Source organism: Heterodontus francisci, chromosome 32 (genome assembly GCF_036365525.1).
Source record: "Heterodontus francisci isolate sHetFra1 chromosome 32, sHetFra1.hap1, whole genome shotgun sequence".
Classification (NCBI taxonomy): domain Eukaryota; kingdom Metazoa; phylum Chordata; class Chondrichthyes; order Heterodontiformes; family Heterodontidae; genus Heterodontus; species Heterodontus francisci.
Window position 1 is genome coordinate 18,207,503 of NC_090402.1, and position 13,432 is coordinate 18,220,934.

At 42.7% G+C, this 13,432-nt stretch overlaps 1 protein-coding gene and 1 non-coding gene across 8 annotated transcripts in view; one reads left to right on the forward strand and one right to left on the reverse strand.

The window, feature by feature from the left end:
* The window catches only part of LOC137347681 (disabled homolog 2-interacting protein-like), an 860,897-nt gene that overhangs the window by 327,103 nt on the left and 520,362 nt on the right, over positions 1-13,432 (forward strand). The gene's annotated exons all lie outside the window — the stretch shown is intronic.
* On the reverse strand, positions 7,267-7,349 carry trnal-uag (transfer RNA leucine (anticodon UAG)). Its single transcript has one exon. It is a non-coding gene; the product is annotated as a tRNA-Leu (tRNA).

The following is a 13,432-nucleotide window of genomic DNA, read 5'->3' on the forward strand; positions in this document are numbered from 1 at the left end:
CATTAATGTTACTGTCTTTAGCTCCTTGTCTATACTCTAGAGCTACATCCATAAACGTGCCTGTCGTTATACTCTTTTTTCGGTCTTTAAGGTTATGAAAGGCTTTGATAGGGTAGATTTGGAGAAAATATTTCACCTAGCTATTTCCAACATTAGGGGCATAAATATAAGATAGTCACTAATAAATTGAGTAGGGAATAAGGAGAAACTTAGTTACCCAGAGAGTAGTTAGAATATGGAACTCGCTACCATAAAGAGCGATTGAGGCAAAAATTATAGATGCATTTAAGCGGCAGCTACATAAACACATGAGGGTGGAAGGAACAGAAGGTTATGCTGATAGGATTAGATGAAGTAGGGTGGGAGGAGGCTCATGTGGAGCACTACCACCATCATAGGCATGTTAAGCCAAATGGTCCGTTTCTGTGCTGCACATTCTATGTAATTCTATGTTTACAATCCTTCTTAATGGCCATCTTATTGACCAAGCTTTTGGTCACTTCTCTTGGCTCTCCTAATATGGTTCAACATCTGTTCTTTTTACTTATTTAATAGTTCTGTCCTGTAAAGCACCTCTTCTTTGTTAATGTTAATAGCTAGACAGCTTTAATCATAGAATGGTTACAGCACAAAGGAGGCCACTTGGCCTACTGTGTCCATGCCAGCATTCTGCAAGAGAACATAATCGTGACCAGTAGTCCTTTAAGAGCTGCTAGGGTTAGATAACCCACTGTTTTGAGCTCCGCCTGCTTCCAGCACACGATGCACTATGCAACAGGCATGTTGAGAGATTATATAAATAAGCTGACCTTGCAATATAGCATGAAGTCATCTTAAAGCATTGCAGGCACACTGCCCAAAGAACTGCAGTCTTGCTGCCATTGCACTGGGATCACATTATTGGCCCCATCATGTCTTGTGATAGTGATTTATAGTTAAATTACACTTTGACATTTGGAACCCAAGAAGGCTGAGACAATATGGAACAGATTTTCCCGTTCAACGCCAGGACAGAAAATTGTGAGCAACTTGTGCCTGAATTGCGATGAGCACTTCTGCCTGGTCAAGTTCCTTCTCCAGAATGATAAAGAGAAATATCTTCCTTCATCATTCCTATAGTAGCGCTGGAGTATTATACTGCCTAAAGCTAAATAGAGCACATAATCATAATATGATTCCTTTTTTGAACTATAATTCACAATTACCATTATAAAGTCTTTAGCTGATTATTTTATGTTTACATTTCTTATGACTTTATTTTAGGAAGTTAATTTTTATTAAAATGATTCAGTACATTGATCACATTGATCTAGCACTATGCACTAATGTCTGCACAGTGGTTTACCAAATAGCAAGTGGCAGGCTGCATAACTAAATTTGCACACATTGGAAATGAATATGTGCACATGTCCTTAGGAATTACAACTGTTTAAAGACTTATGTATTACAGACTTGGTCCAAACATGGCAAAAGAGCTGAACTCCAGAGGTGAGGTGAGAGTGACTGCCCTTGACATCAAGGCAGCATTTGACTGAGTTTGGCATCAAGGAGTCCTAGCAAAACTGGAGTCAGTGGGAATCAAGGAAAAAACTCTCCACTGGTTGGAGTCATACCTAGCATAAAGGAAGATGGTTGTGGTTGTTGGAGGTCAATCATCACAGTCCCAGGACATCACTGCAAGAGTTCCTCAGGGTAGTGTCCTAGGCCTAACCATCTTCAGCTGCTTCATCAATGACCTTCCCTCCATCATAAGGTCAGAAGTGGAGATGTTCACTGATGATTGCACAGTGTTGAGCACCATTCACGACTCCACAGATACTGAAGCGGTCTGTGTCCAGATGCAGCATGACCTGTGGCAAGTAACAGTTGCAGCACACAAGAGCCAGCAATTACCATCTCAAACAATAAAGATCTAACCATTTCCCCTTGATGTTCAGTGACATCACTGAATCCCCCACTATCAGCATCCTGGGGTTTGCTATTGACCAGAAAGTAAACTGGACCAGCCACATAAACACTGTAGCTACAAGTGCAGGTCAAAGGATAGAAATTCTGCAGCAAGTAACTCACCTCCTGTCTCCCCTATGCCATCTACAAGGCTCAAGTCAGGAGTGTGATTGCATACTCTGCACTTTCCTGGGTGAGTGCAGCTCCGACAACACTCAAGAAGTTAGACACCATCTAAGACAAAGCAGCCCGCTTGATTGGCACCCCATCCAACACTTTCAACGTTCACTCTCTTCACCACTGGTGCACAGTGACAGCAGTGTGTACCATCTACAAGATGCACTGCAGCAACTCACAAGACTCCTTCAACAGCACCTTCCAAACCCGCGACCTCTACCACCTAGACGGACAAGGGCAGCAGATGCATGGGAACAGCACCAACCGCAATTTCCCCCCCAAACTATACACCATCCTGACTTGGAACTATATCGCCGTTCCTTCACCGTCGCTGGTTCAAAATCCTGGAACTCCTTTCTTAACAGCACTGTTGGTGTACCTACACTCCAAGGACTGCAGCGGTTTAAGAAGGCAGCTCACCACCACCGTCTTCTCAAGGGCAATTAGGAATGGACAATAAGTAGTGGCCTAGCCAGCAACATTCACAACCCATGAACGAATAAAATAAAAAACTCATTTTTTGTCTGTCCGGTCTGTTTTGGTTAGTTTAAGGGGTACGTCTGTTGGGTTGATTTGGTGGGTGGAACCTGGTGCACATGGAGGCACACGGGGTACACATCATTGGAGCGCATGACGCACGTGTGGCTGCCAACGATTGGTGTGTCACTATCCCCATACAAAGATGGAGTCTGTGCGTGTGTGAAGCTGTATGTATTCTCCCTGATGGTTATGAAAGTTGATTATTATTTTTTTTCAAGCTGCGGGGAAATTAGTAAGAAGTTACAGGATTTGTCCTTTCCTCTCTCCTCCCTCCGGTGGTCATATGAACATATGAATTAGGAGCAGGAGTAGGCAACTCGCCCCCTCGAGCCTGCTCCGCCATTCAATGAGTTCATGGCTGAACTGATTACTCAACATTTCCACCTACCCACTATAATCTTCCACCCCCTTGCTTATCAAGAATATATCTACCTCGCCCTTAAAAATATTCAAAGACTCTGCTTCCACTGCCTTTTGAGGAAGAGAATTCCAAAGACTCGCGACCCTCTGAGAGAAAAAATTTCTTCTCATCTCTGTCATAAATGCGTGACCCCTTATTTTTAAACAATGACCCCTAGTTTGAGATTCTCCCACAAGGGGAAACATCCTTTCCACATCCACCCCGTCAAGACCCCTCAGGATCTTATATGTTTCAATCAAGTCGCCTCTTATTCTTCTAAATTCCAGCGGATACAAGCCTAGCCTGACCAATCTTTCCTCATAAGACAGCCCACCCATTCCAGGTATTAGTCTAGTAAACCTTCTCTGTACTGCCTCCAATGCATTTACATCCTTAAATAAGGAGACCAGTACTGTACACAGTACTGCAGATGTGGTCTCACCAATGCCCTGTATAGCTGAAGCATAACCTCCCTACTTTTGTATGCAATTCCCCTCGCGATAAGTGATAACATTCTATTCGCTTTCCTAATTACGTGCTGTACCTACGTACTAATCTTTTGCAGTTCATGCACTAGGACACCCAGATCCCTCTGCATCTCGGAGCTCTGCAATCTCTCACCATTTAGATAATATGCTTTTTTATTCTTCCTGCCAAAGTGGTGGTGTTAATATATGGCAGCTGGGAGATGAGTATGTGCAAGTGTTACCTAGAATCACCTCAGCAATGACTGCCGGCTCGATCAGCAGCCCCGCGCTGGCTGCGGGTCCGTAGCCAGGATTGCAGCGGGACTGACCTGGGACGGTTTCACCCACTCGTTTCCCCCCCCCGCCCCAGCCCGGCATGTTAAGGAGTGAACCTGAAATCCTGTTCTACTTTGTGAGTCAGCGCAGTCTTGTGTTTAGTTCAGGCATAACTGATTCTATTGAATTTAAATTGGATAATTTTCAAAATGTCAATTTGAAGAACTGCTGCTTGCGGGGATGTTGGGGTGGGGTTAGTCAGGGTCAATATGAAAATATGGTGCGATGGGGATGGCATGGGAAGGATGGAATGGCATGGGAGGCGTGGATGAGATGATGGAATTGGTTAAGTATGGCAAAATGGTGGGGACAGTTATTTGATGGAACTTATTATTGTTTCACCTTGTGGGAGAATCTAGAACCAGGGGTCACTGTTTAAAAATAAGGGATCACTCATTTAAGACAGAGATGAGGAGAAATTTTTTCTCTGAGGGTCGTGAGTCTTTGGAACTCTCTTCCTCAAAAGGCGGTGGAAGCAGAGTCTTTGAATATGTTTAAGGCAGAGGTAGATAGATTCTTGATAAGCAAGGGGGTGAAAGGTTATCGGGGGTAGGTGGTAATCTGGAGAACCAGTTCTGCCATGGACTTATTGAATGGCGGAGCAGGCTTGAGGGGGCGAGTGGCCTACTCATGCTCCTAATTCATATGTTCGTAAAAGCTATTCATTGTGCTAAAAATCAAGATTGACTAGATTTGAATAAAAAAAAGTTTTAGGAAAGCTGTCAGTTGAAAACATCAGTTTTGACTTTAAAGACAAAGATGATAGTTTATACTCTCCAGAGTTTCTATACAGTCTAACATGCCACCGTTTAACCTGACTTGGACTCAAGGACGGAGCAGTTATCATAATGTTGCTATGAAGCTTGAATTCTAAACAAGGACTTTGTCATGGAACAAGATTAATAGTTAGGAATAAAAACAAGAAATGCTGGAAATACTCAGCAGGTGTGGCAGCATCTGTGGAGAGAGAAGCAGAGTTAAAGTTTCAGGTCAGTGACCTTTCATCAGAACTGGCAAAGGTTAGAAATGTAATAGGTTTTAAGCAAATAAAGCAAGGGTGGGGCAAGAGATAACAAAAGGCAAGCTGTTGATAGGACAGGGTCGCAGAGAATAACTGACAAGAAGGTCATGGAGCAAAGGCAAACGGTATGTTCATGGTGTGCTGAAAAACAAAGCGTTAGTGCAGAGAGGGTGTTAATGGACAGAAAAATGAACAGCTCTGCCCCAAAGCATAAACATGAAAAAAACAGTGGTTAAAAAAAAAAGATTTTTTTTTCATTTTTTGGATGTATTTCATGTTTATGCTTTGGGCCAGGGCTGTTGATTTTTCTGTCCATTAATACCCTCTCTGCACTAACGCTTTGTCTTTCAGCACACAATTAACATACCGTTTTCCTTTGCTCCATGACCTCCTTGTCAGTTGTTCTCTGTGGTCCTGGCCTATCAACACCTTCCCTTTTGTTATCTCTTGCCCCACCCCTGCTTCATCTGCTTAAACCCTATTACATTTCTAACCTTTGCCTGCTCTGATGAAAGGTCACAGACCTGAAATGTTAACTCTGCTTCTCTCTCCACAGATACTGCCAGACCTGCTGAGTATTTCTAGCATTTCCTGTTTTTATTTCAGATTTCCAGCATCTGCAGTTTTTTGATTTTATTTTAGGAGTTAGGAAGTTATTTTCTTTGATGTTAGATGCTGAAATTTATAACGGGCAGATTTCAAGGAAATAGTTCTATTCCTCGAATAATATTGAGCCCATCAGATATATACTTGCCTTTACAACATAGGAGAAAACAGTTCCTAATTAGACTTTCATATTCTATGTCTATAAACAAGTTACAAGGCCAGATTTGACAACTTGTATTATATCCCTACATCTGTTTTTACATATGGACAGCTTTATGTGGCTTTTTCCAGAGTCAGAAGTTTTTATTCTGTTACAGTCATCGGTGTCGGTGAACGAATAACTAGAAATCCTATATTTAAAGAAGTACTATTGCAATAAAGATGCTGATTTGACCACAGATGTTTTGCGGGTCTTGGCTAGTTAGTAATTATTTTCAAGTGAAACAAGTAGAGACCTGTTTGCTGGGGGAAATGTCTAGTGGATGAAGAATACTACTTGCGCACTAACTAAAGCGATATTTTTAAACAGTACATACTCAGCAAGTGTCAAGTGATTCAATGCCACATTTTGTATTACTGAAGTGGACAAGAGGGTGGCGTAGTGGTTAGCATCGCAGCCTCAGCTCCAGGGACCCGGGTTCAATTCTGGGCACTGCTTGTGCGGAGTTTGCAAGTTCTCCCTGTGACCGTGTGGGTTTTCGCTGGGTGCTCCGGTTTCCTCCCACAGCCAAAGACTTGCAGGTTGGTAGGTAAATTGGCCATTATAAATTGCCCCTAGTGTAGGTAGCTGGTAGGGAATATGGGATTACTGTAGGGTTAGTGTAAATGGGTGGTTGTTGGTCAGCACAGACTTGGTGGGCCGAAGGGCCTGTTTCAGTGCTGTATCTCTAAATAAAATAAAAAAAGATGTTTCTCTAAGTTTTCTGTCTCATTGTGTATTGTTGGGATTTATTTGCTTCTTGTTTTCTCACCAGAATACACTAATGGAGATAAACTTTCACAGTGGTAGATCAACAACTACAACAACTACTTATATTTTTATGGCACCTTTAACATAGAAAACATTCCAGGGGTGCTTCACAGATGTATAATTCACCAAAATTGGACATGGATCTAAAGAAAGAGATATTCGGAGGGGTGACCAAATCATTGTTGAACTTAACAAGTTTTTATGTTCGATCAGGATTAGAATCATGATATGCAGTGAGTTGTTGTGATTTGGAATGCACTGCCTGAAAGGGTAATGGAAGCAGAATAGATGAGGACAATTTTCTTTACATGGCGAATTATGATGATCTGGAATGCACTGCCTAAAATGGTGGAAGCAGATTCATTCAAAAGGGAATTGGATAAATACCTAACCAGTGTTTTATAAAGGTTGAGCATTACTTCCTTACATTGTTAATTTATTTATTTTATTTAGAGATACAGCACTGAAACACGCCCTTCGGCCCACCGTGTCTGTGCCGACCATAAACCACCCATTTATACTAATCCTACACTAATCCCATATTGCTACCACATCCTCACCTGTCCCTATATTCCCCTACCTATACTAGGGGCAATTTATAATGGCCAATTTACCTATCAACCTGCAAGTCTTTGGCATGTGGGAGGAAACCGGAGCACCTGGCAAAAACCCACGCAGACACAGGGAGAACTTGTAAACTCCACACAGGCAGTACCCAGAATTGAACCCGGGTCGCTGGAGCTGTGAGGCTGCTAATCACTGCTAACCACTGCGCCACTGTGCCGCCCAATGACAGCAACCTCGCTGTGAGTAGGGTTTGAACGCACGGAGGGAAACCCCCATGGGATTCTAAGTCCAGCGCTTTAACCACTCAGCCATCACAGCGCTTAACCACTCAGCCATCACAGCACATTTAACTCTCTGGCTTTATTTATGAAGCCAAAGATCCCATATCTTTTTAACAGCCTTCTCAACTTGTCCTGCCACATTTAAAGATTTGAGCGTGTACATCCCTCGGTTTCTCTGTTCGTGCACCCCCTTTAAAATTGAACAATTTAGTTTAAATGCCTCTCCTCATTCTTCCTACCAAAAGAACACTTCTCTGTTTTAAATTTCATCTGCCATGTGTCTGCCAATTTCACCAGTCTATGTTCTCCTGAAGTCTCTTACTATCCTCCTCACTGTTTACCACCTTTCTGACTTTTGCATCATCTGCAAACTTTGAAATTATGCCTTGTATATCCAAGTCCAGGTAATATCTATCAAAAGAGCAAATATAAAATTACAAATTGTAGTTACCATTCTTTAATGCTGTGAGGTTTAATGTCAGACTGATAAAGCAATTGGATTGAGGTTAGATATAACATTTTTAATGCTTTGTCATATAATATGAGCTGCTTTTCGTAATAATTTACCAAAGCTGGGTAATTTCAGCTTTATAGGTGATTACAGGCTTTTAAAACTGGCTAGTCTGACTCATTTCATAATAAACATTTTTATTAAGCTCCTGCTGCAACTGTATCATTATTGAAGACTTAAAATAAAAATGGGCTTCTCTTAGAATCGTTTGGTCAAAGCTGTAGAAATATTATAATAGACCTGCAGCTTTGTTCCTGTGTTGCCAGTACAGAGCAGTACTGTTGCAGCACTTTTTTTTATTCATTCACGGGATGTGGGCATTGCTGGCAAGGCCCGCATTTATTGCCCATCCCCATTTGCCCTTGATAAGATGGTGGTGAGCTCCTTCTTGAACCGCTGCAGTGCATGTGGTGCTCCCATAGTGCTGTTAGGTTGGGAGTTCCAGAATTTTGACCCAGTGACGCTAAAGGAACGGCAATATAGTTCCAAGTCAGGATGTTGTGTGACTTGGAGGTAGTAGCGATCCCATGCACCTGCTTCCCTTGTCCTTCTAGGTAGCAGAGGTCTCAGGTTGGAGAGCTGCTGTTGAAGAAGACTTGGCGAGTTTCTGCAGTGCATCTTGTAGATGGTACACACTGCAGCTATGTTGTGCCAGTAGTGGAGGGAGTGAATGTTTAAGGTGGCGGATGGGGTGCCGTGTGATTGTGTTGAGCTTTGAGTGTTGTCGGAGCTGCACTCATCCAGGCAAGAGTTTGTCCACTCCAGGTTTTTGAATTTAAATTTTTATTCAAGAATAACATTTCCTTTGTGATCAAGGTTACTGGCACTGTTTTATCAGACATCTATCAAACTTGAAAGCCATAAAGTATGGTAACTGAAATTTATAATTTTATATCTCTGGGACTTTTACCTTCACCAGTTGATGCTAACACCTATTATCTAAGTGGTGTGAAGTTTATGTACTATATCATAAGTGAAACAGCTACTATCCTTGATCACTAAGGAGGTGCTCTTGAATAAACTTAATTTAAAATCAAAAGCATACAGTAGAAAAGCATTCACTGGATTCAGTGATTTTAATCTAAATTGAAGGCAGCATGAACAGCTGCATATTGCAATATTCAAATATCTATACTATCGAATGCATTGTTGCTTAGTAACTATGAATTTCAATTCTGACATAGACACCCAATATGTCACTATGAATGTCCTCATCATGTGACTTTTACTACCTTTACAAGTAGCCCAGATAATGCACATCTTTAGCTGACTTGCCCTCAGTGACTCTTATGAAAGTGGGACATCTCAGATCTTGGGCCATGTTTACACTAAGGCCCAGTACTGTAAACCAAGCTCTGTGTGACAAATTGACAAAGGAGGATTGGAGAAACTTGCTCTGGTTACACTGCGTGCTTTATGTGAATCTCCGTTGAAATTATTTTTGTGTTGTAGGCCTCATGTACACACACTGCGTTCTTCTATGTGTGGAAACTATTAGCTGTTTAAAATTCCTAAGTTGAAGCTCAGTGTCTGCAGCAAGTGGAACAAATGGTTTATATATGGGCATCAGTGTCCAGTCTATTGCAGGTGTTTATGATGTATGTCAAACGTCTATTTGCATGACACCATTGTATTGAGGGCTTGGTTTGCATAAGTACTAATTCAACATGCATAGGTTGGGCCAAATGTATTATATTTTGGAGATTAATTGTTAACTAATTCATGGTTCACTTCAATCTCTGATTGATCTTGGTAGTACTCAAGAGTTCACTGTATCATGTTTTCTCCAGGTACCAGTCTAAATAGCATTGTTCAAATGGATTAATAGACAAGTAAGTTGTGAATAACATTGTTTGGAACGATGTATTACTGTGGTCTGGACCAAAGTAGGCAAGTGTCGTGTGGAACTGACTGAACTTTCAGTAAATCTAAGGATAGAATATTCAGAATACAAAGGGTGATAACAAACTAGAGTCTGAGGTTGTTGGGGCATCTGTTTTATTTCATTCCATAGCCATTTTTGTCTTGCTCTGTTTTTTTTATTCGTTCTTGGGATGCAGGCGTCGCTGGTTAGGCCAGCATTTCTTGTCTATCCCTAATTACCATTGAACTGAGTGGCTTGCTAGGCTATTTCAGAAGGCATTTAAGAGTCAACCACACTGCTGTGGGTCTGGAATCACGTGTAGGCCAGACCAGGTGAGAACGGCAGATTTCCTTCCCTAAAGGACAGTAGTGAACCAGATGGGTTTTTGCAACAATTGATAATGGTTTCATGGTCACCATTAGACTAGCTTTTAATTCCAGATACATTAATTGAATTCAGTTTCACCATCTGCCATGGTGGGATTTGAACCCATGTCCCCAGAGCATTAGCCTGGTCCTCTGGATTACTAGTCCAGTGACATTACTGCTATGCCACCAGCTCCCCCACAGCAATACATTTTGAGCTGAAGTTTTAGTTGACCATAGTTAATTGGAATCACTCCACATGGTGATCGGAGTAATGATAAAGCCCGTAATTAGGGTTAGTTTGCTCTGTGAATTTTTTTTTTGCTTAAAGGATTGAAATATTTTAAAATAATTTTGTTGCAAAAATGGTATTTGCATGAAAATCTAAAGCTAAAATTAGCAATATGCATCTTACCAGTATATTGTCTAAGGGAGATCCTATTCAACCATATTTAGATGTTTCTGGAACAAATCTTCTTTGGCCTCCTTATCTCGAGAGACAATGGATAAGCGCCTGGAGGTGGTCAGTGGTTTGTGAAGCAGCGCCTGGAGTGGCTATAAAGGCCAATTCTAGAGTGACAGGCTCTTCCACAGGTGCTGCAAAGAAATTTGTTTGTCGGGGCTGTTACACAGTTGGCTCTCCCCTTGCGCCTCTGTCTTTTTTCCTGCCAACTACTAAGTCTCTTCGACTCGCCACACTTTAGCCCCGTCTTTATGGCTGCCCGCCAGTTCTGGCGAACGCTGGCAACTGACTCCCACGACTTGTGATCAATGTCACAGGATTTCATGTCGCGTTTGCAGACGTCTTTAAAGCGGAGACATGGACGGCCGGTGGGTCTGATACCAGTGGCGAGCTCGCTGTACAATATGTCTTTGGGGATCCTGCTATCTTCCATGCGGCTCACATGGCCAAGCCATCTCAAGCGCCGCTGACTCAGTAGTGTGTATAAGCTGGGGATGTTGGCCACCGCGAGGACATCTGTTGGAGATACGGTCCTGCCACCTGATGCCAAGTATTCTCCGGAGGCAGCGAAGATGGAATGAATTGAGACGTCGCTCTTGGCTGACATACGTTGTCCAGGCCTCGCTGCCATAGAGCAAGGTACTGAGGACACAGGCCTGATATACTCGGACTTTTGTGTTCCGTGTCAGTGTGCCATTTTCCCACACTCTCTTGGCCAGTCTGGACATCGCATGGGAAAGGCTTCCACTGCTCTTGTTGATTTCAGCATCTAGAGACAGGTTACTGGTGATAGTTGAGCATAGGTAGGTGAACTCTTGAACCACTTCCAGAGCGTGGTCGCCAATATTGATGGATGGAGTATTTCTGACGTCCTGCCCCATGATGTTCGTTTTCTTGAGGCTGATGGTTAGGCCAAATTCATTGCAGGCAGCCGCAAACCTGTCGATGAGACTCTGCAGGCACTCTTCCGTGTGAGATGTTAAAGCAGCATCGTCAGCAAAGAGGAGTTCCCTGATGAGGACTTTCCGTACTTTGGACTTCGCTCTTAGACGGGCAAGGTTGAACAACCTGCCCCCTGATCTTGTGTGGAGGAAAATTCCTTCTTCTGAAGACTTGAATGCATGTGAGAGCAGCAGGGAGAAGAAAATCCCAAACAGTGTGGGTGCGAGAACAACGGGCTGGATGACCTCCTTCTGTGCCGTAATTTTTCTGTGGTTCTTCTGAAATAGAAGGGGGCATGGGAAATTGAATGCTGCAAAACACAATTCATTTGACACAATAAACATAAGTCAGATTGGAATTAAAAATGCGACAATATAAATCATGTAGGTGAAAGGGGCAATTACTGATGCTTTGTCTTTGTGTAGTGTATGAGCTGTAGATTTTAATCAGCAATCTTCCGGTAAAATGCTCCTTAGACCTATCAGATGATTCTTCGCACAGTTAATTTACAAATTAATTATAATTTTCTCCTCGCATTAATCAAGTTATTCTCTGTATTTAGCATGATTATGCACTGTTGAAAAACTGTTCATTTGCCAGTGCTTACTGCTATACAAACATTACTATAGTTCTGGAGGAACAGTAACAACTTAACAATGACAACCTATATCTATATTGCACCTTTAAGGTAATAAAATGTCCCAAGGTGCTTCACAAGAGCATTATCAAACAAAATTTGACACCAAGCCATAAGGAGATATTAGGTAATATGACCAAAAGCTTGGTCAAAGAGGTTGGTTTTAAGGAATGTCATAAAGAGGGAAATTAAGGTAGAGAGGCAGGGAGGGTATCCAGAGCCTAGGGCCTAAGCAACTGAAGGCATGGCCACCAATGGTTGAGCAATTAAAATCGAGGATGCTCAAGAGGCCAGAATTAGAGGAGCGCAGATATCTCGAAGGATTGTGGGGCTGGAGGAGGTTACAGAGATAGGGAGGGCCAAGGCCATGGAGGACTTTGAAAACAAGGGTGAGAATATTAAAATCAAGATGTTGCTTGACTGGGAGCCAATATAGGTGAGCGAGCACAGAGGTGATAGGTAAGCGGGACTTGGTGCGAGTTAAGACAAGGACATTAGAGTGTTGGATGACCTCATGTTTACAGAGGGTAGAATGTGGGAGAGCAACCAGGAGTGCATTGGAATAGTCAAGTCTGGAGGTAACGAAGGCACGAATGAGGGTTTCAGCAGCAGGTAAGCTGAGGCAGGGGCGAAGTCAGGTGATGTTGGGGAGATGGTGGCGTACTGGTATTGTCATTGGACTAGTAACCCAGAGACCCAGGATATTGCTCTGTGGACATGAGTTCAAATCCCACCACGGCCGAAGATGGAATTTTAATTCAATTAATAAATCTGGAATTAAAAGCGAGGTCTAATAATGGCCATGAAACCATTGTTGATTGTTGTAAAAACCCATCTGGTTCATCAATGTCCTTTAGGGAAGGAAATCTGCTCTCCTGACCTCGTCTGGCCTATATGTGATTCCAGACTCTCAGCAATGTGGTTGACTCTTAAATACCCTCTGAAATAGCCTAGCAAGCCACTCAGTTGTATCTAACTGCTACGAAGTCAATAAAGAATGAAACTGGATGGACCATCCGGCATCGACCTAGGCACCGGAAACGACAACGGCAAACCCAGCCCTGTCGACCCTGCAAAGTCCTCCTTACTAACATCTGGGGGCTTGTGCCAAAGTTGGGAGAGCTGTCCCACAGACTAGTCAAGCAACAGCCTGACATAGTCATAATCACTGAATCATACCTAACAGACAACGTCCCAGACACCGCATTCACCATCCCCGGGTATGTCCTGTCCCACCTGCAAGACAGATCCAGCAGAGGTGGCAGCACAGTGGTATACAGTTGGGAGGGATTTGCCCTGGGAGTCCTCAGCATTGACTCCGGACCCCATGAAATCTCA